We start from the raw sequence: 22,803 nt of genomic DNA, 5'->3' as shown, positions 1-22,803 counted from the left end.
CGAGTTAGGCGGCCCTCACTGTTTACATTTCGATCCCCCCGAAACCAGTCCAAGACTACTTGAAGGGCACCCCCGACACTTAAATGAAAGCGAGAGTTTGGTGTATTTTACTTTCCAATAGCGTATATTTAAAGAGAAAAGACGAAAAAGGGAACGTTTGTTAAAAATAGAGGGAAATGGCGAATTTAAAAAACAAGAAAAAGAAACGCAGTGAAGAAACGCTGTAATTATTATTAATATTATTTTAAACTTATCCTCGAGTGAACCCGGATGTTAAACATTAATGAGATAAGGATGTTTAAGCAATCACCCCATATGAAGAGTTTCACAAAGTCATATGTCATAGATCACACTAAATAATCAATCTGACTCCATTTGAAACGAATTTGATCCATTTTAATTCACCAAGATACTAGATAAAAAAAAATAGCGAAAATATTATGGTTAGATAGCAATCTATCCGAACTCTTGCGAACGTGCCATTACAGGTCGTTTCTTAAAGTGAACGCTAATCGACGCCTTAATGATAGCTTGGATACATATGAGTCGGGCGCATTTAAGGGAACAGATCGTTTCATCTGACACGGATCGAACCCTGTTCTGCTCGACTGATACAATTGCTACAAAGTCCTATTTGGAAAATCGCCTCAGAACATACGACAGGGTGGCCAAACTTATCTCAAGAAATGTCTCATTGAATTGAACAAGATTTTTTAATTGGTGCTGCCTTAATTACTGCGAGAAGAAATTAAAAACCCCAGAGGGTACACAGTATACACCATAGATGATGAAATTTGATGAAATTTGTCTCCGTAATTGAGGATTAAGTGAACAAAACAAGATAAATCCATTTTTTGAAAAAAATTAGCTACGCGTGATCTCAGCCTTTTGAGATCTCGAGCAATATGATTATTGACCTTGGTTTCACCAAAAAAAATCTATCACAATAAAATCTCGCTTTAAGAATTTGTTAACCTTCAAAATATATACAATTAAAATTCGTGTATTTTGTAATAAAGTGTTCAATGTGCTATAAAAACAGCATCAATCCAGTAACTAGATAATATTGGATAACCAGTTGGATGGTTTCCTCTTTATGACCTCATTTGAATTTTTCTTCTATGTCTGGTGTTTTTTAAATAGAGGATTTGTATAATTAATAAGTAATCATCTCGGATGGATTAATCGTGTTTTTTTAGCTTACTCTCCCAATTACTGTCACTTAAAACACATTTAAGGTATTTATGATTAAACTAGTTCGTGAATAATTCTTAAATATCGTTTTTAATGCTTCTGGTATTATGGATTAATTAATGATTAATTATTGTAAAGTAATTACCAGACACTATTTTTAATCTTTAAATTTCAATTATTATTAAAATAAATAATTTTTATCATATTTTTTTTTTATAATAACCCTTCAATAATTAATCGAAAATAAATAGCTGATACCAAAGACATTTAAAAATATAACTAAATTTTTTGTTCGAAACCTTAAAAAATCTACATTTTGTTTTACAGTCTTTGAAATATTTAAAAGTTTTAAATTGTTTTTGAATCTTTCCAAAACAACTCCTAAATATCACATAAACTTACTCGAATTCGTTATAAAATGTTGCAATTTTGCATAATTGAATAATTTTTCTTTCAAATCATTTATATTCTATTTTGAAATTTTAAGAAATCATTTGAAACCTTTTTCAATTTTATCTAAGAAGTCATTTTTCAAACTAAATCTTTTGATTATTTTCGAAAATGACAAATTTCCAACGAAATAGTTTAAACTTCAACCAAAAAAAATTATTTTACAGCGATTTCCATTTTTAACCAAAAAGAAGAAATTTATACCAAACAGGACGAATTTTGAAAATAGTTGAGTTTTAATCTAAAAAACATCAATTATTGCCGAAGAATGGGCAATAATTAATATTTCGACTAAAGAAGATGAATTTGTGTTATCAAAAACCGTTAAATTTGTCCAAAAATACCAATTTTAAACCAAATAGTTTAATTTGTAACCAACCAGTTGAATCCTCAGTCCGGAAACATGAATTGTCAACAAAAATAATTATTTTCGATCAAGTAATAAAATTTTATGCAATAAGAATCAATTCTACACCAAAATCTTAAATTTTCTACTAAAAAAGACGAATTTTTAACAAATTGCGTCATTTTTCAACCTAAAATGATACATTTGCAACAAAAAGCAGAATAATTAATTTTTTAGTTTAAAAATTATTTTAAGAAAATGAATTTTTAACAAATTACGGTTTAATATAACAAGAAAAGCCCAATTTTCAACAAATAAAAAAATGTTTCAATTTTTATCCAAAACAAATAATTTTCAATAAAATAGTTACATTATAAACAAAACAAAAAATGGAATTACTACCAAAGAAAAAAAAATGTGAAAGTTTTTATCAAAACCAAAAAATTGCCTTAAAATCTTCCAAATTTTTCTCTGCGTTTTTAGAAAACTTCTGAAGTTTTCTTTAAACATTATTTTTTCAAAATATAAAATCATTTATCATTTTTTTCAGGAATCTTAAGTAAGTTTTTTATTTATTTGTTCATTTGAAACATTTTAAAATTCTCAATAATCTTTTAAACTTTTTTTCGAAATCTTAAACAATCTAAATTTTTTTTAAATTTTAATAAATTTGATCAGGTTCTAAATAATTTTGAAATCTTTTAAACTACTAAATATTACTTAACTTACAAGGATTTTTTCTGAAATCCTGCAATCTTGCAAAGTTTAAAAATATTACTTTGACCTCTTCTACATTCTGTCAAAAGTATTAGAAGTTAATGTTTAGAAATATTAGGAAATAAATTTTATCAGGGGATAAACTTACTTATTTGGAAACTTTGATTCACAAAATTAGTCTTGCAGAACATTGGTAATACAACTTTTAAAGAAAATGATAAAAATTCAAATTTTTTTTTGTCTTGTTATCCAGATTAATAAAAAATATCACATTCTCCAAAACTTTAAACGTGAATGACTCGAAATGACTCAAATTTTTATTCTCGGTTGATTCTCGGGTTTTCTCAGTTTTATTATAATTCGCGGCTATTTCCGGTATAAATTTTAAATCAAAGTATAATTTGATTCAATCTAATTTAACATTTAAACCCATCACGTTCCAGACGAAATGCAAATAAACCAATTTAGTCGAAAATAAGCCCATTAGCATCATCAAAGTCGAAGTGATGAATCTCTTAAACCTTTAATCATTTTAACTTTCAAGTTTCAAGCAGTCAATTTAAAGTAATTAGGTTTCATTAAAATTTGGGACTCTAAAAAAGAGGAAAGGAGCCGTTCAAAAACGTCACACTGTCAGACGGATGGGGATAACATGATTCTTGACGATTTGTGACGCAGAATGTGATACCACAAGTTGATGATGAAAATTAGTGATTTTATTTTACAAGTAAAGCATATAAATAGAGACTTCGCATTCTTTCCCCTATTTCTCTCTTTATCACTGGTTTTCAAGAAAATTGTCCTTTTTGACGTTTTTTTTCGCTTAAACACGAAATGAATTAATCGAACCCAACAAGAAAATCTAACTATTCATGATACATCTATCTTGATAAAAAAGTCTACTATTTGTTTGAAGACTTTATTTGTATTTTTCTTGAAAATTCGCTTTTTAAAATTAATTTTCCTAATGGAAAATTTAACTATACCATGTTTGGTCGAAAATAGATAGTTTTTAGTTGATAATTCAACTATATAGTTTTCAATCCAGAATTCAAATTCTTGGTTAAAAATTCAATTGGACTTCTTGATTGCAAATTTCTAGCATTTATTTGAAAGTTGGACTCTGTTAAAAATGGATTTTATGATTGGGCAGACAATCAATGTAATTTCTTAACAATTCGTTTTTTTGGCTTAAACTCAACTTTTTCGTTGAAAATACAATTTTTTTCGTAGGAAATAAAAAAATTTGGTTGAAAATTTAACTGTCTTCTAGAAAAATCTTTCCCTGTGTAAAATTCAACTCCTTTGACGAAAATTAGTCTTAGGTTTGAAAATTCATCTCTTTTGATAGAAATTTGTTATTTTTTGTTTATATTTCATCTATTTTCGTTAAGGAATAAAATATTTAGTCGTAAAATTCATCTTTTTTTACATTCTCATTCGCGAGAATGCAATGTAATCGTCCAAATTTACGATCTCTGGGTTTTAACGGATCTTTACGTTTCGGCACTCACAGAATCCGAAAATCATAAAATTTTGTCGGTGTCTCTCTGTATGTATGGTTACCTGAATGGCTAAGTTTGTTAGGCAGATATTTCCAACCAAAATAAACAAATTTAGAGCATTTTCAAAATTTTAACCAAAAAAATGTTTTAAATTAATATTTTTTGTGAACGTTTCTTATAGATGGGTAGGAGACTTGCAAATTATCCAAATAAAATGGTTAATTCCTATGAAAATTAGAAAAGTTATATACTATCGAAAATTTTGAAAATGTTCAGAAAAATAAAAAATAAATATTTTTCTAAAAAATTAGAAAATTTCATTTAAATTCATCACTAGATATCAAATATATTTAGAAACTATATCAGTTAAATTTTTCGATTAGACAAAAATTCAAAATTTTGACCTTTTTCAACATTTTGAAAATTTTCTAAAAAAGGAAAAAAAAATTTAATAGGTTAAGAAATATCAATCCTAATTTCTACTACATGTAAAATATATTTTTTTCGAAACTATTATTATGAAATTTTTTAATTAGACAAAAGTTCCAAAAGTTGGATCATTTTCAAAAATATGGAATTTTAATTGTTTAAGAGATTCATAAGTTTAAAACGTTATTTTTAGTAAGATTTTACAAACTATCTTGATGAAGATTTTTAAGTGGACACGAATTATCGAGAGCGAAGTGCGAGTTTCGCAATGAGAAGTTAATCGTCAAAGCCGTAGGTTTTTAAAATAAATTATGGTTGAAATATAAGCTATTACGTTTTTTGTTAAGAATTCAGTTTTTCGGTTAAATTCGCCCGTTTTTTATTTTTGAATTAAAACCTTTCGGGTTGAAATGTCAGCTATTACATTTTTCATTGAGAATTCATATTTTTTATTGAAAATTCAACTACTTAATTGAACTTTACTGTTTAAAAATACAATTTTTGGTTGATGATTCACAACTTTAGTTGTAAATTCAAATACGTTATTGAAAATCCAGTTACTTTTTTTAAAATTTAGCCATTACTTTCGAAATGTAACTGTTCTGCTGAAAATTTTATTATTTTGTTGAAAATTGAACTATTCTATTAAAAATTTATCTTTTTGGTACAAAAATTCTAAGTTGAAAATTAAACTGTGTTCTAGAAAAATTGCCTTTTTTTATTGAAAATGGAACTATTTGGTTCAAAATTCAACTATTTTTTTAATGAGGTTTGTTCGTTTTTATTTAAAAAATCAGCTATGTGGTTGGAAATTGATCTTTGTAGGTTGAGAATTAAACTATTCATTTATTTTGTTGAAATATCATCACTTTTAATTGAAAATTCCACTATCTGGTTAAATATTCATGTTCTTTATTTTAAAAGTTAAGTGCTATATTAAAAATTCGCCTTTTTAGATTAAAAATTCATCTTTCTTAATAGAAAATTTCTAGGTTTAAATTACAGCTGCATTCTAAAATATTCAACTTTTTGACTTGAGGATTCGACTATTTGATTAAAACTCATCTTTCTTAGTTGAAAATTCCTCTTTTGGGTTTAAAAAAATACTATCTTCTAAAAAATTGACTTTATTCGCTTGAAAACTCAACTCTTTCGTTGAAAATTCAACTAATTTGGGAGAAAATTAATCTATTTTTGGCAGAAAATTCTACCAGACTGTATAAAATGCAATATATCTCAACAATATTCGTTTTTTATTTCCTTACAGTTCCTATTAATATTTGGTGTACTCATATCTAATATTTATTCAAGACCAAAGTATGCCTGGTACAAGGTCAACATAAAACGGACCAATCATCGAACCGGGTTTTTACATATCAAGGACCGGTCTTGTGGCCTCTCTTAATCATATCCTGACTATTCCAGAGACCCCCTTACATTATTCTAAATCAGAATTCTACTGCAAACTTCAGCCACAATTTCGCACGTGTTAAGGATCTGTAAAACATTTTAAGCTCCTTGAAATTCGTCCTGATTACGAAATGAATTTAAATCAAGGATCAATTCGTCAAAATGACGGACATCTACTACCATAACTATTATGATTGCAAATCATGAAATTGAATTACTTTTCAAGTTATCGTATATTTAAATCTTTCTTTTATCAGGGTATATACTCAAATCTTGGAAAATACTTCCCTGCCAATTCCAGATTTTTGAGGCAACTTAAGACAGCCCTTCAATTTTTTATTTTTTTCAAAAACTTACTAGAAATACGTTTCTATACAATTTCGCGAGTTTATTCTAAATAATGTTTTTTTTTTAGTCCTTTTAAATATCCAAAGGTGTAAAAATAGTACGATTCACATCTAAAATTAAATAACTATGTTTTTTATTTGTAAAAGTAACTTTATTATTATAATTATTATAAAATGTTGATATAATAACTATTATTATATTTAATAATAATTTCTAATATTAATATACTTTCACAAATGAAAAAGCACAGATATTTTATTTTCAATTTGGATAGTACTGTTTTTACAAGTTTATTTATTAACGAGGACTGCAAAAACATTATAACCATCATTCTTAAATATATTATTACCATCGAATGATTAATAATATAAAAAATACTAAATACATAATTAATCATTTTTTGATTAGTTCCGAAAGTTCATGAAATTGAATGATAATTTAAACAAATTTTTATTTGATATTCACATACTTAATATACATTGCATATTTAACATATTAATATTTTGAATAAATATATTTTCTATGTGCGTACACATCCTGCAAAAATATGGGAAATAAGATTTTTTAGCAAAAATAAGAAAAATATTCTTTCAAGTAAAATTAATGTCATTCAATTACAAACGCTTCAAATTCCCAACATTTTAAGTACAAATAATGCAAATAGTTGAATAATAATAATCATTGTCCAAATAATTTAAAAGTTAAATTTTCAACCAAATAGTGGACCTTTTTATTTAAAAAAGACCGATTTTCAAAAAAATGGCATAGTTAAATTTCAAGTAAAAAAATTGTAACTTAAGTAATTAATTCTTAATTAAAATGATGAATTCTCAACTGGAATAGTTAAATTTTATACCAATAACATTAAATTTTAACTAAAATGACGAATCTTTCACTGAAATATTTCATTTTCAACCAAAACGAGAAATTTTCAGTCACGATGATTAATTTTCTGCTGAAAAAAGCGAATTCTCAACAAAAAACATGATTTTACAACCAAGTAATGGAAGTTTGAACTAAAAAAAAATGTTCAAGAAAAATTGAATAGTTATATTTTAAGTTAAAACAAAATTAGTCTTCAAACAAAAAAAAAATAATAATTTTCAAACAAAAAGATTAATCGTTAGAAAAAAAGACGAATTTTAAACCAACGAGATTATTTCAGTTAAAAAAATTAATTATCAACCGAAAAAAAATTAATTTTCAACAAAATAGTTCAATTTTTAAACAAAGAAATAAATTTGACATAAAAAAGATGAATATTCAACCAATGAGATTTTTCCCGCGAAAAAGTAAACTTTCAGTGTAAAAATTAATTTCCAACCAACAAAAAAAACGAATGCTTATCTAAGTAGTTAAATCTAGTAATACAAAGCTACTTAAGAAAAAACATTTTTATTTAATTTATATTAAAATTTAAACAAAATTTTAGCACATTCTCGCAAAAATTCCGAATGAAACAAAAAAGTTATCGGAAAATTCCAGGTATTCCTGAGTTTCCAGGTGAGCAGACATCCTGTTTTCTTTCCGCAATCATTGGTGAAGATAGTTGCATAAGATACTTTACTTCTGCAACCAGTTACATGCATTTTTTGCAATCATTTTGCAATCAAAACAAAATTGTACAAATTATGCTTGTTGCCTTCTAAAATTCAGAGTTGAAATCGTTTATAAGAAACGTCTATCTTTGCTGTGTAAAGTTATCGGCTTTTCAACGGTTTCAATCATAATACCCAATCAAAATTGTATTGCGAAAAAAAACCTTTGAAGTTTCAACTGGAGAAACACGAAAGGAAAAATGATTTCCTTCTCAACTTTCTCGAAAACTTTTAGCTCCATTTCAGAGAAGAAATGGATGTACCGAAAGCAGAGAAAGAAGCGCCAGGCGCTCTGAATCAGAATCACCCAAAGCGAGACTAACGACCGTCTCGTTTCCTCGAAGGCGAATCCAAAATAGCAAGGGAATGAAAAATAAAGTCACTCTCTGCAGAGCACTGGTAGAAATTTCAATGGTAATCATCCTCAGAATATCCGTTTATCTTCTCGTGACACTTGAGGCTGAAGCAATCGCTAAAATACTTTCCCAAGACAAACATTTCCGCAAAAGATATATGTTACAAAGTCTCTTGTCAGGTGGATCGATCAATAGATGAGATTGTCCTATCTTATCATTTATCGCTAATAACAATGGGTTTTATCAATATGTTGGCTTGTCATCGACAAGTATAAATTCTTTACATTCTATAAGCTCGTGGTACCATTAATGTCTTACATTAATTATAAATATATTGATCTAATTCTGCTTCTGAATGTGATTTAAAAAGGCATGGGAATATGCAAATTATATATTATTATTCATTTATATTATTTGGAAGATGACTGATAATAATAGAAATGTACTGGCACTGTTTTTATATAAGAGATCTATTAGTCAAAGTGGTATTGGGATCCTTTTTTCAACTGATTTAAAGAAAGCAGGTGCATGTGACTAATTTCAGACCATGTCTATTTAAGTAAAACATTCCAAAAATCTTTTTAAAATTAATAATTAATTCTCAAAATGGGAATGCTTTTAGCTGTGTCACAAAGAGCACATTATTTATCGTAACATACTCGTGTATAATTAATGTATTCTGAAGTTTAGCCAAGTTAGCAACCATTTGATAAAAATCATGCCTTTTTAGAGCACTTTCACCAGAGTCATTTGTATGCATGTCCAAGGGATAACAAAGCGAATTTAACTCCACGTGCACTGTAAATTTGGATTTCTATGCTACACGTTAACGAGTGATCAGTGACTACAATGAACTGACTTCACGATACGAGAGTCTCCCTGGTTTTCTACGTGCCGCTCCTAACCGTGACCTAGGCCAGCTGGCTTCCTTACTACTCTTTCTCTCCATATTATTTCACACACAAAAAATAATTACAATAAGAATATTACAAATTTATTTGAAAACCGCGCTTTCGCTTCTTTAAAACCTACGCATCAAGTCTGCAAAAAAAATCTAAAAACTAATAAAATCAATGTATAAGACAAAAATTGTCTTTCCAAAATGTATATTTATGATAGAACAGATTCTAAGAAGTGTCTTCTATGATCTGCGTACAAAATTCTTTGATTTGTGTTCTTTGAAATCATAGGTCATTCTGCTCATGTGACAATTGAAACCGATTTTGCTTACTAATAACAACTTGATTTTAAGGATGTTCTCGACGTACACATGACATCAATATTAACTGTTTTCAATTGTAACAAATTTTGAAAGAGATGCTGAAGCTTCCTTCATGAAACAATAGTTAAAGCTTTTTATTTAACAACAGTTACATACTGGAATTTTATTATTTTAAAAATTATTATTCAATTATAATGATCTAGGGATGATTTTATTCTTAGAAAGATTCTTTACAACACTGATTGGTTGTTATTTATTAAAATCACATAATCTTTCTAATAAAATCAACAATTGATCATTGGGCACTGTAAAAGAATTACAGCGTTTGCCTATAAAAATCCCGATAACTTTTGCAAAATAATTAATTTAACCCTGACATTTCTTTTCTAAAATAAGCCCAGATGTCTCCCGAAAAATTTGCAGTAATTAACAGATTAGATTAATTTTGAGACTGACTATATGTTGACGCCATCAATTTGATTCAATTCTTCTTATAAATGTTACCATAATTAGAAATAATTGTGCGATTAAATTATTTTAAAAATTAAAATTCTTGAGCGTTCTCTTCGGAAGCTTCGTAGATAGTGGACATCAAGTGAATTATAATTTTTTTCTTAAGAATAGAATTACGCCCGAATAACTACTCATTATCATGCGATTACATTTGTGTATAAACGACAAAATTCTAAAATACTTTCATGTCAAATATATTGTGATAAGAATCAAAATAGAATAGATAATTTAGATTATTTTACATCGATTAGATTACATCGCACTTTTACGATGTTCTTTACATGTCAGCATTCTTTCGAAAATGATTGCCAATGATGATCTGGAATGCAATTGCAATCTATTTTTGCTGTAGTTATTAATTTATTAGTAATAAAAATATAATAAAAGTTACTGCACAAAGACATTTCGTTCTTACTAGGACTAGAGTTTATTAAAAAATATTGCTAAATTTCAAAATCTTTTAGGAACTGTAAATTAAAATTAAAATATAGCGCTCAGTTGCAGTTTAATTTTTTTATGAAGAAGACATAGAGAAGTTGTTTTTGAATTTATACATGAAATTGTCACATCAACGACTTTGCAAAAATCAACAGAAATATTTTCAGAAGTGTCACTGAAACTGAAGATACAGGATACAATTGAAATCGGAACTAGAAATATGAACATCCTGTGAACATTGCATGAAAAAGTTGTTTTTAATCATTTGCTTCCGTTGACATTAATATTTCAAGAATATCAACAATACTTTTTTCAACAATTTCTTGAGATTAATATTTTGGACAATTTCAATTAAAATTTGAAAAAAATTGTGTATCGTCATGTATTTTATAATAGTAGTTGTATATTATATTTATAAGTTTTGCATTACACCTGTTGCTAAATTTGTTTTTAGAATTTATTTAGGGTATCAACAAACATTTACAGACCAAGAATGATAACATCAGGAAGACTGTGTTCAATACATGTTTTGCACTGCGAAATGTAAAGAAATAACTACTAATTTTTACATTTATTTCATTATAAAAAGTTATAGATCATCCGTTAATGCTGCTGTAACATCTTTCAGAACTGCTTCTGCAAATGTAGATTTTTTGTTTTTCTGATCACGACCATCACCATTATTTTAGAGTGTCAAAGACTTTGTTCTAGATTTTAAACATAGAACAAAATACTTGTTTTTATAATTTTTTTGTTGTGACAGTTGTATCACTGTCTGGAATGAATATTGCACAATTGAAATTAGATCAAATTAAAAGTTAAAGATTTGAACTAAGCTAAAAGTTTTATTAGATACACTCTTTCCACGCTGTAAAAACTAGAGATCTCCTTTTTTAAGGTATAATTTTTTTCGTGTCCTGTTTTTGAATATAATAACATCATGCTGTTATTTTCAATGCAAAAAAACAAACAAACGATTCTGGCATCCCACTAGTCTGATTTTAGTACCACTCGAGACTGGTTTTCCTGAGTCTTATTGCAATACCTGAAACTAGCCCTGAAATAATACTTTGCTTTTTACGATATTGTCAACATTGCTGATACTTATAGATACAAAATGTATTCAATAGTTATTCTCCCTAAGTGATTTTACTAAGTAACTAAACCAACAAAAAGTACAACCGACATCATAAAACAACTCAACCTCGAGATCTACGTGCAGAAAACCACTTTTCCTCTTCGTTTTCTTGCACCATCATCTGACAATTGAACCCAGCAAATAATCAGACTCAGTAAAAGCAAGGAAACTATTTTCTAGAATCTATCCTCTGGATCATGCGATGGAGGAATAACATTAAAAACCACCCGGCACAGGATATTACCTCGTCAACGTGTAGCAATACAAATCCAAACGTGTGTAAATGTGTAGACTATAGTGTGACTCCTAAAATTTAAAGGTAAACGTAAGCCCGGTTCCTTTACCTGCCGATGAAGGAGCCAGATGAGTACAGGTGCGTCAGAGAGTAGGCCCTGGGTCTCTTCGAATCGCAACGATAAACTCTACTTGAAAAAGAAGCGTTATGTAGCCGCAACAGTCGAAATATAATTCCCAGGTATGTGAAGAAGGCACAGGTAGACTTGTAGATTAAAGAGCCTGTTTAGGAAGGCCGTGGCACTATGGAGTGACTCACATTGGTGAACATGGAAATCTCGATCATGTGTTCCTCTATTTTGGTTTTTTTTTCCTTCACCAAGTCACTGGAAAACCTGCAGGAGGTGCCTCCTCCAGAAGGAGGTGAGTAACACGCGCGGCAACACGACTCACGTTGGTGAAGTAATCATCGAAACTGAGTATCTCCTTGGTAATTGGAGAGTCACTGACACCCGCGCTGAAAAAGGTGGATAGACGCGTTAAGAGCGACGCCCGGCTCGTCATCACATAGGTAACTTTTGTAACGATGTAGCTGCTGATATGAGGGATTTGACCTCGGTCGCGAATTGGTGAACGCGTCGAAGGTTGAATGGATGGCAGGAGGCAGAAATGGTTCTCGCATATGGCGAGAGGACGCGGAATGTCGCTCCGCCGTGTAGACCACGTCGCCTCGCCGCAGACTGCGGACGCCTGGACAACTGCCGCCCACCCAGCCGGCTGCTTGGCTCGAGAAGTAAGCAGCGCTACCATGCCTATCAACGAGTGTGAGAGAGAAGGTGATATGAGTTTGGAGAGGTCGCGCAACCCGAGAGGCGAGAGAGCACGACGGGAGGAGGAACCCAGGCGCTCAGGTTTACTATTGTCAAAGAGTTCCGGACCTTCCGCAATGTGGTTGCGGTTTAGTAGCTTACTTGAAGGTAGCTTGGTACCACATCGTATCAAAATTGATGGATGGAAAAGGAGATAATTGTATTTGAGTATGTGATTAAAAGGGATTTTTATTTATTATTTAAAACTTTTCTCATGTCGTGTGGGTGTCTAGAGAATAATGAACGACAGTGCGCTTTAAAACTAGCGCAATTTCTTTAACAATTTTTCTAGCCATTTTTGAGTTGAACAAACTTAATTTTTGCTAGCCTTAAAAAAATTGTTGAACAATCATGCAGATTCTACACAGAAAAAACAAAAAGTAAAAAGTATTTCAGGTAAAAGTGCTGGGGGTAATCTCGGCATGCAAAAAACTGAAGATCGAGAATTTTTACTTGGAAATCTTTTCACTTTTTTTCTGTTTACTGATAAACATGCACCAGAAAAAGATTGAAAATTAGTGAACAGAATTGGACAATATTCGTGTTTAACTTTTTCAAAATATATTTTTATCAGTGAATAGATTAGATAGATTTTAGTACTTAAGTCTCATCCATTTTTTTCCACTTAAATGCAAATATTTTTGAAAATTCAACAATTTTGTTAAGCAGTCATCCCTTTTGGTTGAAAATTGAACTGTATGAATAGAAAATTGAAACATTTACTTGAAAAAAACAACTTTTTTGTTGAAAATTCGTTTTTTTTTTAATTGCTAATTCAACAATTAGGTTGAAACCTTTTTTCTTTCTTGACTCAAAAATTTTTGTTATTAAAAAAAAATCAGCGATTTCGTTGAAAATTTTACTCTGGCTAGAAAATTCGAAAATTTGATCGATAGTTTTATTTTATTCTTCACATTGTTTAGTTGAAATTCAACTGTTTTGTAGAAAATTCGTCTTCTTGGCTTGAAAAGTAAATATTTGAAAGAACATTTTTTAAACAAGCATAAACATAAAAACAGTCAAATTGTGCAACAAATATTTTTTTATTTGAAGATTCATCACTTTAGTTAAACAATCATCTCTTTGGTTGAAAAGTTGTCCTTTTGTATGATTCAACTATTTTTAGTTTAAAATTTAACTACAGTGAAACTTCTATCATTCGAACTGCCGATAATTCGAAGTTTTTTGTTGGTCCCTGTCAAAACTCCTATCCTTTCAGTGTTAAAAATATTATATAATGTCTTTCCAGACATGCATTTTCAGTGTAATATTTTTATTTATTTTATTATTATGTATTATTGTTATATTTCATGGTTGAAATTTGTCTTCATTTGTTAAACATTTAATTATTTTCTTTAAAATCAATAATTTTGTGACAAATTCATCACCCTTGTTTAAAATTAAATTGTTTTGTAGAAAATTCGTCTTACTGCCTTCAATTATTTTTAGTTGAAAATATAACTATTTTGTTGAAAATGTGTCTTTTTGGTTTAAGAATTAATTCTTTTTATTCAGGAGCCATCATTAAGTTGAAAGTTTATCTCTTTGGTTGAAAGTTAATTATTTGATTGAAAATTCTCTTTTTTGGGCTTAAAAATTTAACTATTTTGGAGGTACTATTTAGTTTAAAGTTAATGTTATTGTTGAAAATGAATAATTTAAGATTGAAGCTTCAACTTTTTTCAAAGAAAATTCGTCTCAATGGCTTTACTATTGAAGAATTTGGTTGAAAAGTCGTTTTTTAAATGAACCGAACTGTTTTTTTTTTAATTTCAAATTAATTTTGTTGGTTAGAATATCGATGTTAGTGATTTGCAACAACATAATTTATTTATTTTTCTGGTTTAGTTTCAAGAAAAAGAGACCATTTTATAATCAAATGAAGTATTCTCAAAAACGTTGATAAAATATATAAAAATTCCAAAAAAATGCCTTATTAAGAAAATACGAAAAATAGGGGGACAAAATCCATTCCTAATTAATTATATTGAAATTGAAATAACAAAATGTTTGCACTGGAAACCTTCAAATGTCTATAAATTGAAAAAAAAAACCTTTCTATTTTCACAATATAAAAACAAAAACCTCAAAATTTTCAATAAAGTTTTTACTATAAACTATAAAAAATAAAAATATCTTCAAAATTAGTTTCCTTTAACAAGTCTATTCTTGCAACATTACTCTCTAAATTTCTCTTTTCACTTTAAATCTGTATCTCCCGCAAACTCTAAATTTTGCAGAATTCGTGAAAGCATGAAATTAAACATCACGTTGAATATTGGATTATTTTTTCTCGTCCAGCAAGAAGAAAGGAGAAACGAATGTTTAATTTTGATTTATCATTAAAATACAACAGAAAAAAGTTAATTTTGTTGTGGGTGATTTTCTAGTGGGTAATGTAGAATTTTTGACAATTTTAAATTAAAAAATAGCGTGTCAATAAAAATTGCAATATTTTAAAGATCGATATTATATCCTTATTGTGATAATATTGACAACGGCTATAGATTTAAAATTATCTTCCATGAGAAACTTAAAACATAAAATCAGAATGTCCTCTATAATCAAGTACGAGTGTCTATTTATCATGTTGCAAAGCTGTTGATCAGTAGCAATCGAATTATAATCTATGGTCACTAATAACATAATTCGATAAGTATATGCGGCATATAAACGCAAAATTCCGTGTTTTTTTTCATTCTTTACTTTTTCTGAAGATTCCATCAATTTAATAAAACTTATGTAATTTCTGCAGAAAAATCTTGTTAGCTATAGTTGCAAAAAATAATTTTTTGTCTCCAACCTTTTTTTTTTATCCAATCATTTACAAAGTGAATGAAAAACTTTAATTAAAAAATTTCCCGATTTTTGCCTAACCAATTTTTCGTTTTAAGAATTTCCAATTTTTTATTAATTTCAGCCAAAAAGATAAGTTTCGTAACGTGAAAAATAAAATTTCAATCCAAATGGTCGATTTTTCAAAGAAAAAAAGATTACACTTTAACCAAAACCAATCACATTTTTTGCTAAATAATTACATTTTTGGAATGCAGTTGAATTTTTAAGAAGAAAAAGATGAACTTTGAATATAAAAAAATGAATTTTTTTAATAATAAAGATTTTGTAGCCAAGAAAGAAAAAAAATCATCAACATTATTGAATTTTCTATAAAATTTCCATTTTCAACCCAAAAATATGAATTTTTAACAAAATATTTCTATTTTAACTAAGCAGTTGGTTTTTTAACCTTTGCCTATCTTTAAAATGGTTGATAAAATCGACCAAAAAGAACTATTATTAATTTCTGTAGATCTTTATGGAGGCTTCTAAGCACACTTCAGAAAAAATAATTCAGGTTAAAATTGTTTATTTCGCAGTAGTTATTTAAAGGAATAATTTTTCCTTTCTCCTTCGGGAAAAGTTAAATTTTTTATTTAATCCTAATGATCAAGGCCTCAGTTTATTCTTTGAAGGATTTTCTACCATTGTATTTGCGTGATCTTAATTAAAATGTATACTATGATTGTTTATAACAATAACTGTATCATTTTGTACTTAATTTTTTTAAATAAATTAACCTGAATAGAAATGTAGAGAATCCTTCAAAGAATAAAATGAGGCCTTAATCATTAGCTTTAAATCAAAATTGTAACTTTTCCCTAAAGAGAAAGAAAAAACTAAACCTTTAAATAACTACTGTTAAATAAAAAATTTCAACCTAAATTAAGGATAATTATTCTTTTCTAAGTGTGCTTAGAAGCCTCCATCGAGATTTACACCTTTTACGCAAGTAATTGATTTTTCAATTTAGAAAGATCAGTTTTCAACAAAAAATAGTTACATATCAACCAGAGATGAATTTTCAATTGAAATCATGAACCGTCAACTGAAATAACTCAATGTTCAGTTAGAAAAATTATTTTTCACCAAAAACAAAAACGTGTTTAATTAATTAATTATTAATTAATGTATTTCAACATTCAACCTTAACTGAATTTGTAACCAAAAAAGATGAATATTCAATGAATAATGTAGTAGTAGATATTTCAACCAAAAATAGTTTTAATTTAAAATTAAGAAGAGTTGAATTTAACCGAATAGACGAATTTTTAATAAAATAGTTTCACTTCCAGCCAAGAAATATTTCAGCTGAAGTTTACACACCAAAATATGGATTTCCAAAAAAAGTTAATATTCTACCGACTTGGTTAAATCTTCAACTCCAACAGAATTTTAATCTTATTTTTTTCTCCTTTATCATAGAATCTTTTGTCAACGGAATAAAACAATTTTAAATTAAAATTCAAAAATGTCAACTTTATTATTCTTTGACAATTATTTGTAGTGTTTTTGATAGAAATTTCCTGACTTTTGCCAGTTTTTTTTCTCAAAAATTCCTAATTACTAATTAATTAATTACGTTATTTCTTTTCAAACGCTTAAAAACATTTTTGATTTTTACACCTTGCTTAATTTTCAGATAGATAAAACCAAACGTATCAAAATGTTTTGAAAATAGAATCAATTCATTTTCTTGCTTGAGATCATCTTTGAAATTCTACTTTCAACGACGAGACGTTTAACGTTATCAATTCAAATATGATCCGATCCTCGAAATACAGTAAACAAGAAAAAAATTGGAAGATATTTTCAATGATTCACGTATGCCAATTAATTTCACACTTGATAAGAGCGCAATATTTTTAGTCGTGATACATCTTTTTAAAGTTTATCTTGCAATTCACGACTAAAAGAAACCATGATCTGTCTGCCATCGTTAGTATTAGAACATAGATCCTAAGGGAGAATGCTGTTGGAATGGAGTCCATAGTTTTTGTTTCGCGTCAAAGCCGGTGTTAAAAAAGATCTCCATTCATTCGTCCTAGTTCGTTCTTAGATAGTATTACAGACAATAACTTGTCAGTATTAATTTTATTTTAATAAGTAAAAAATTTGTGCGTATTTCATTTTTTTTAAATAAATGTTAAGCAAAAATGAAATAAGTGAAAAACAAAGAGTAAATATTTCATAACACTTAAGACTATTTCAATCTCAGGTTGGTCCTTTACTGTCACCGGTTCACAAAAATTAATCTCGGGCATGAAATTACAAAGTTCAAACTGTTAAGGCTAAAGATTTTTTAATTTGAAGTGATGAAAGCTAATCAGCAAATTATAGCAGCCAAAATTAATGGTTAAATGTTTACAAAAAATAATTTTTAACTAAAGAATTAAATTTACTACCTAATAGTTGAGTTTTCAATAAAAATAGACGAATTTTAAACAACTAAGTGAATTTTGAACACAACAAAAATTTTTATAATATTTACCTAATTCAGAAGGTCCAATTATCTACAAAAAAAGAATGTTCCAGAAAAAAATTTGAATTTTCAAATAGTTGAATTGAACCATAACATTTTTTTTCATTAATTAGGAAAAGAGATGATTTTTCAAATAAAAAAGACGAACTTTCAACAAGTTGAATTTTTAACAAATAACGACTTTTCACTCATTGAGGATAATAAATTGTATCAAAAATGTTCAATTTTCAAGACAAAAATACAAGCTTTCTAGAAATCAGTTGAATTTTCGACCTAATAATTGAATTTTTAACCAAAGATTAATTTTCTACCAAGAAAGACCAAATTTCAAACAAAGGCTAATTGAGTTATCAATTAAAAATGATACATTTTTAACCAAAAATGAATTAACACAATCTTTTATTAAAATAGTTAATTTAAAAAAAAAAACGAATTTTAAACGAAATTTTAAAAGTTTTACCCAAAAGAAATTAATTTTAAATACGTAAAGAAATACTTAAAATTTCGGTGAAAAAAAATTTGTTGAATAAATAAATAAACTAATTTTTAACAATATGATGAAATTTGCCACCGAAGAAATGAATTCTCAACTAAAAAGCTGAATTTTGAAACAAAGAAGATTAGTTTTCAACCAGAAAGATTATTTTTTAACAAAGTACATACATGTTCGTTTTCAACCCAAAAAGATTATTTTTTACCAATAAAGAAAATATTTAAATTTTCAGTTAAAACAATTCATTTTCAACGAAAAAAAAAATGTTTTTCAAATAAATATAAAAAGTTTCAATCAAAAGAAATGAATTTTTAAACAAATATTTGAATTTTCGACAATAGAAATCAATTTTTTAACCAAAAGTACAAATCTTCCTCCTAATGATCATATTTTTAGCTCAAAATATTATTATTTTGTTGCAAATTAAAAAATTTCCTTGAAAAGTGATACTTTTTTATTAAAAATACAACTATTTTTTTAGAAAATTAACTTCCTGTTCAAAATTAATATTTTTGTGTTGAAACTTAAATTGAAATCTTTCTTGGTTGAAAACTCAAACTTTTTTTGGAAATTCATATTTTGGTTAAACAATTTATCTGTTTTATTAGAAAATTTGTCTCGTTGAAAATTTATATTTTTTATTTGAAAAATTTAACTTCTACGGAAAGGTATCACGTTGCTAAAATTTATTTTTCTGGTGGAAGGTTTATCTCATTGGTTGAAAATTTATTTATTTTGTTGTAAGTTCTTTTTTTTTTAATTAGTAACCTTTCAACTAAAGATGTAAATTTTCCATTCTAGGTTTGAAAATTTATATTTTTGTGTAAAAATTCAACTTTTTGATTGGAGAATAATTTTGGATGAATATTAATATTTTCTGGTTGGAAATTCAACTGGTTTACAGAAAATTTTCTGTTTTGGCTTGAAAGTTCAACAATTTAAAATTGCCCTTTTTTATGGAAAATTCATATCTCTGAAAATTAAACTTCTCTATTTTTGGTTAAAAATGTATAATTTTTTAGTTGAACATTTAAAAATTTGTTTAAAAAGTAGTGTATTTAGTTAAAAATTCACCTTTTTGTTAAAAATTAATCTCTTTTGACATCCATTCCATTTTTTTTTAAATCATTTTTGTAAATTTAAAATTTAACTATTTTGTTAAAAGCGTATTACGCGGGCACGAATTTAACTGCTTGTTTGAAAATTTTACTATTCCATTGAAAATTCTTTGTTTTTTTTTTGCAATAACAACTATTTTGGACATTTTTTGTTTAAAATTCATCTTCTTGTTGAAAATACAGCTTTTCGAGTCGAAAAGTGAACTGTATTCCAAAAAATGCATCTTTTTGGCTTTAAAATTGTGCTATTTGGTTGAAAATGCAACTGTTTTTGGTTGAAGTTTAATAATATTTTTATGGTAAAAAATAATTATTTTCGGTTTGAATAAATCTGAAATTCTCTCTTCTACTGTTTCCAAAAAAATAATTGTTTGTCAAAAAAACCTTTTGAATTTTTAAAGATATTGTCAACTAAATAAATGAGTTTTCTACCAAAAAGACGAATTAGTCATAAAAAAAGATTATTATTCTACCACAAAAGTCGAAATTTCAAAAGAATACAATTTCAATAACAATCGTGGAATAGTTAAGTTTACAGTTTAAACAAAATTTTAACAAAAAAAAAAAACAACTGATTTTCAACACATTCCGTTGGGCTTAACTCGGGCTATGAAAAGGAAGGGTGGTTAACCGTCAACTCAACCCGGGTGCGTCAAATCAAAGGGCATCATCCAGAAAATTCTATACAAATTCTCTAAAATTTAAGTTTCAGAAAAGTAATAGAAAATATTTCAAATAATAAAATTTGACAAATATGAATTGGATTGAAATCAGATTCAAAATCCTATTTATCGTCCAATACTCATGTTAAAATATATACTTTCTGAAAATAAAACCAAGAATCCAACGACCAAATTTGGAAAACCACCATAAAATGCTCCTATTGCAATTTCAAAAAGGATCCCTTTTTGAAAAAAATGTCTGAAAAATCTGTGGATCTTCAATCTTCATTTTTTCCCCTCTTTTTTATTTATGTGGAAAGATTTTTTTTCAAAAAGAGATCTTTTCTTCCAATTGCAATAGGAGCATTTTATGTCGTTTGTCCAGATTTGATCGTTGGATTCGTGGTGGTATTTTCAGGAATTCTATACAAGAATATATTTCAATAGATTTTATCCCAGGTATGCAGAAATTGTGCAAGCTATAAAGACAAGAGTGTGTAAGCAGGTGTAAGTCTTTAAGTACAGATTTTCTGAAACGGCATCGTATTAATTAGTCATCTTATACCTAAGAAAGAAAAGACCTCATTCTGTTCAAATCTGACCCAATAGCCCAACACAGTGAGGGTCTACTGACAGAAGCAAGTGCCATATTACTCATTCAATGCTCAATGCTAAGCCATAGGAGTGCAGGATTTTAAATCTGGGGTGTATTTATTACCATAATGGTCTATTTTCAGAATTGCTCTGAATTCTTTTCCTCAGGTAAAAAAAATTTCGAAAGTATTGTTGTCTTTTTTCCTCAATGCCGATTAGTGTTGGGTAAAATACTTTTTTCCAGTAACTACAGTTACAGTTACTATTACTCGGCCATTACTGCAGAAAATAATGGTTGTACATAGTTGTTATACCTTAAAATTGATTCGATTCAATTCAGTAACATCTTTCTAGATTTATGACTCCATTCTGAAATTTTTGTAACAATTTTAAGTATCATGGCCTAAAATGATTCAACCAAACACCTGCATTTTGAACACAGTGGTTCAACTTTCAACAAAGTAGTTACTTTTTCCAAAAGAAAAGACCAATTTTTAACAAAATAGCAAAACCATCTACACACATTTTTTACCAAAAGAGATGAATTTTCCAATCAATCAACCAAAATAGATGTATTATCAACAAATAATATAGTCGTTAATATTATTTCAGTCGACAATATGTATATAATTGGAAATTAAACACAGTTACATTCAACCAAAAAATCTTCAAATAAGTCATTAATTTTCTACCAAAATAGTTAATTTTTTAACAGATAAATTAAATTTTTTTGAAAAGAAAAAGCCGAACTTGGAAACCAAGAAAGGAAAAGAAATTCCACATAATTGTTGAATTTTTAAACCATAAAGAAAATTTTTCTAAAAAACAGCTTCATTTTTAAAATTCGAAACCGAAAACATGAATTTTCAACAAAAAAGTTATTTTACAACTAGTTAAAATTTCTACCAAAATACTGCAATTTCTAACGAAATACATTAATTTTCAACCAAAATAGCTGAAATTTCCATAAACAATATAATAGTTGATATTGTTTCAAACAGACACAACATTTATTTCAAATCAAACACAGTTGCATTCAACTGAAAAACACGAATTTTCAACAAAACAGCTGAATCTTTAATCACATCAGATTCATTTTCTACCATAAGTTAGAATTTTAATAATAAAAAAAGACAGTTTTTGACCAAAAGATATAAATTTTGAAACGAAAAAGCCGAATTTTAAACCAAGAAAGAACCAAAAATTCTAATAAATTGTGGAATTTTCAAGCCAAAAATACCAATATTCTGTAAAACACTTGCATTTCCAAACCGAAAATATGAATTTTTAAGAAAAAAACTTGCTTTACAAGTAAATAGTTGAACTTTCTACCAAAATAACTGAATTTAAAAAAAAATATATGCATTTTCTGCAAATATTTAAGATTTCAACAAAAGCTTTCAACAAAAAGCTTTCAACAAAAAGTATAATAGCTGATATTGTTTCAATCAAAAAAGATTTTAGTTTGAAACCAGCCATAATTAAATTTTTTTAAAATCTACTCATAAGTTACTCAAGAATCTCTTTTAATATGAGATATACAAAAAAAAGTACACAAATAACTTCAAAGTAACTTAAATTAAAGTCCCAAGTTACTGTAAAAAATTGTAACTAAATTACGTTACAAGTTACTTTTTAAAAGTGTAACGAACTTACTACAACAGTTAAAAATAAAGTGACTTTTCAGTAAGTTAGCCACTTGTAATAAGTTACTATCCAACTCTGATCTCGAATGAGTAATTTAGTAATACGAGGGTAGTTCAATAAGTCCTTAGAATGAAGTATAAAAACAATTTTTTTTTGGTAAATTTTTTTTTTATTTTTCAACATAATCTCCTTGGAGCTCTAT

At 27.6% G+C, this 22,803-nt stretch overlaps 1 protein-coding gene across 5 annotated transcripts in view; it reads right to left on the bottom strand.

The window, feature by feature from the left end:
* Window positions 1-22,803, bottom strand: part of LOC117177852 (dystonin) — a 454,633-nt gene that overhangs the window by 320,474 nt on the left and 111,356 nt on the right. For 3 of the 5 annotated variants that reach the window (XM_033368864.1, XM_033368870.1, XM_033368867.1), the window contains exon 1: window positions 12,009-12,590. The exons of the other annotated variants lie outside the window; for them this stretch is intronic. The gene's annotated coding sequence lies outside the window, so the exon portion shown is untranslated. Of the gene's footprint in view, window positions 1-12,008; window positions 12,591-22,803 lie in introns of those variants that run through there. 5 annotated transcript variants of the gene reach the window in all.

Source organism: Belonocnema kinseyi, chromosome 8, assembly GCF_010883055.1.
Source record: "Belonocnema kinseyi isolate 2016_QV_RU_SX_M_011 chromosome 8, B_treatae_v1, whole genome shotgun sequence".
NCBI classification, from domain to species: domain Eukaryota; kingdom Metazoa; phylum Arthropoda; class Insecta; order Hymenoptera; family Cynipidae; genus Belonocnema; species Belonocnema kinseyi.
The sequence above is the reverse complement of the archived record's forward strand: the minus strand, read 5'-3'. Positions and strand labels throughout refer to the sequence as shown.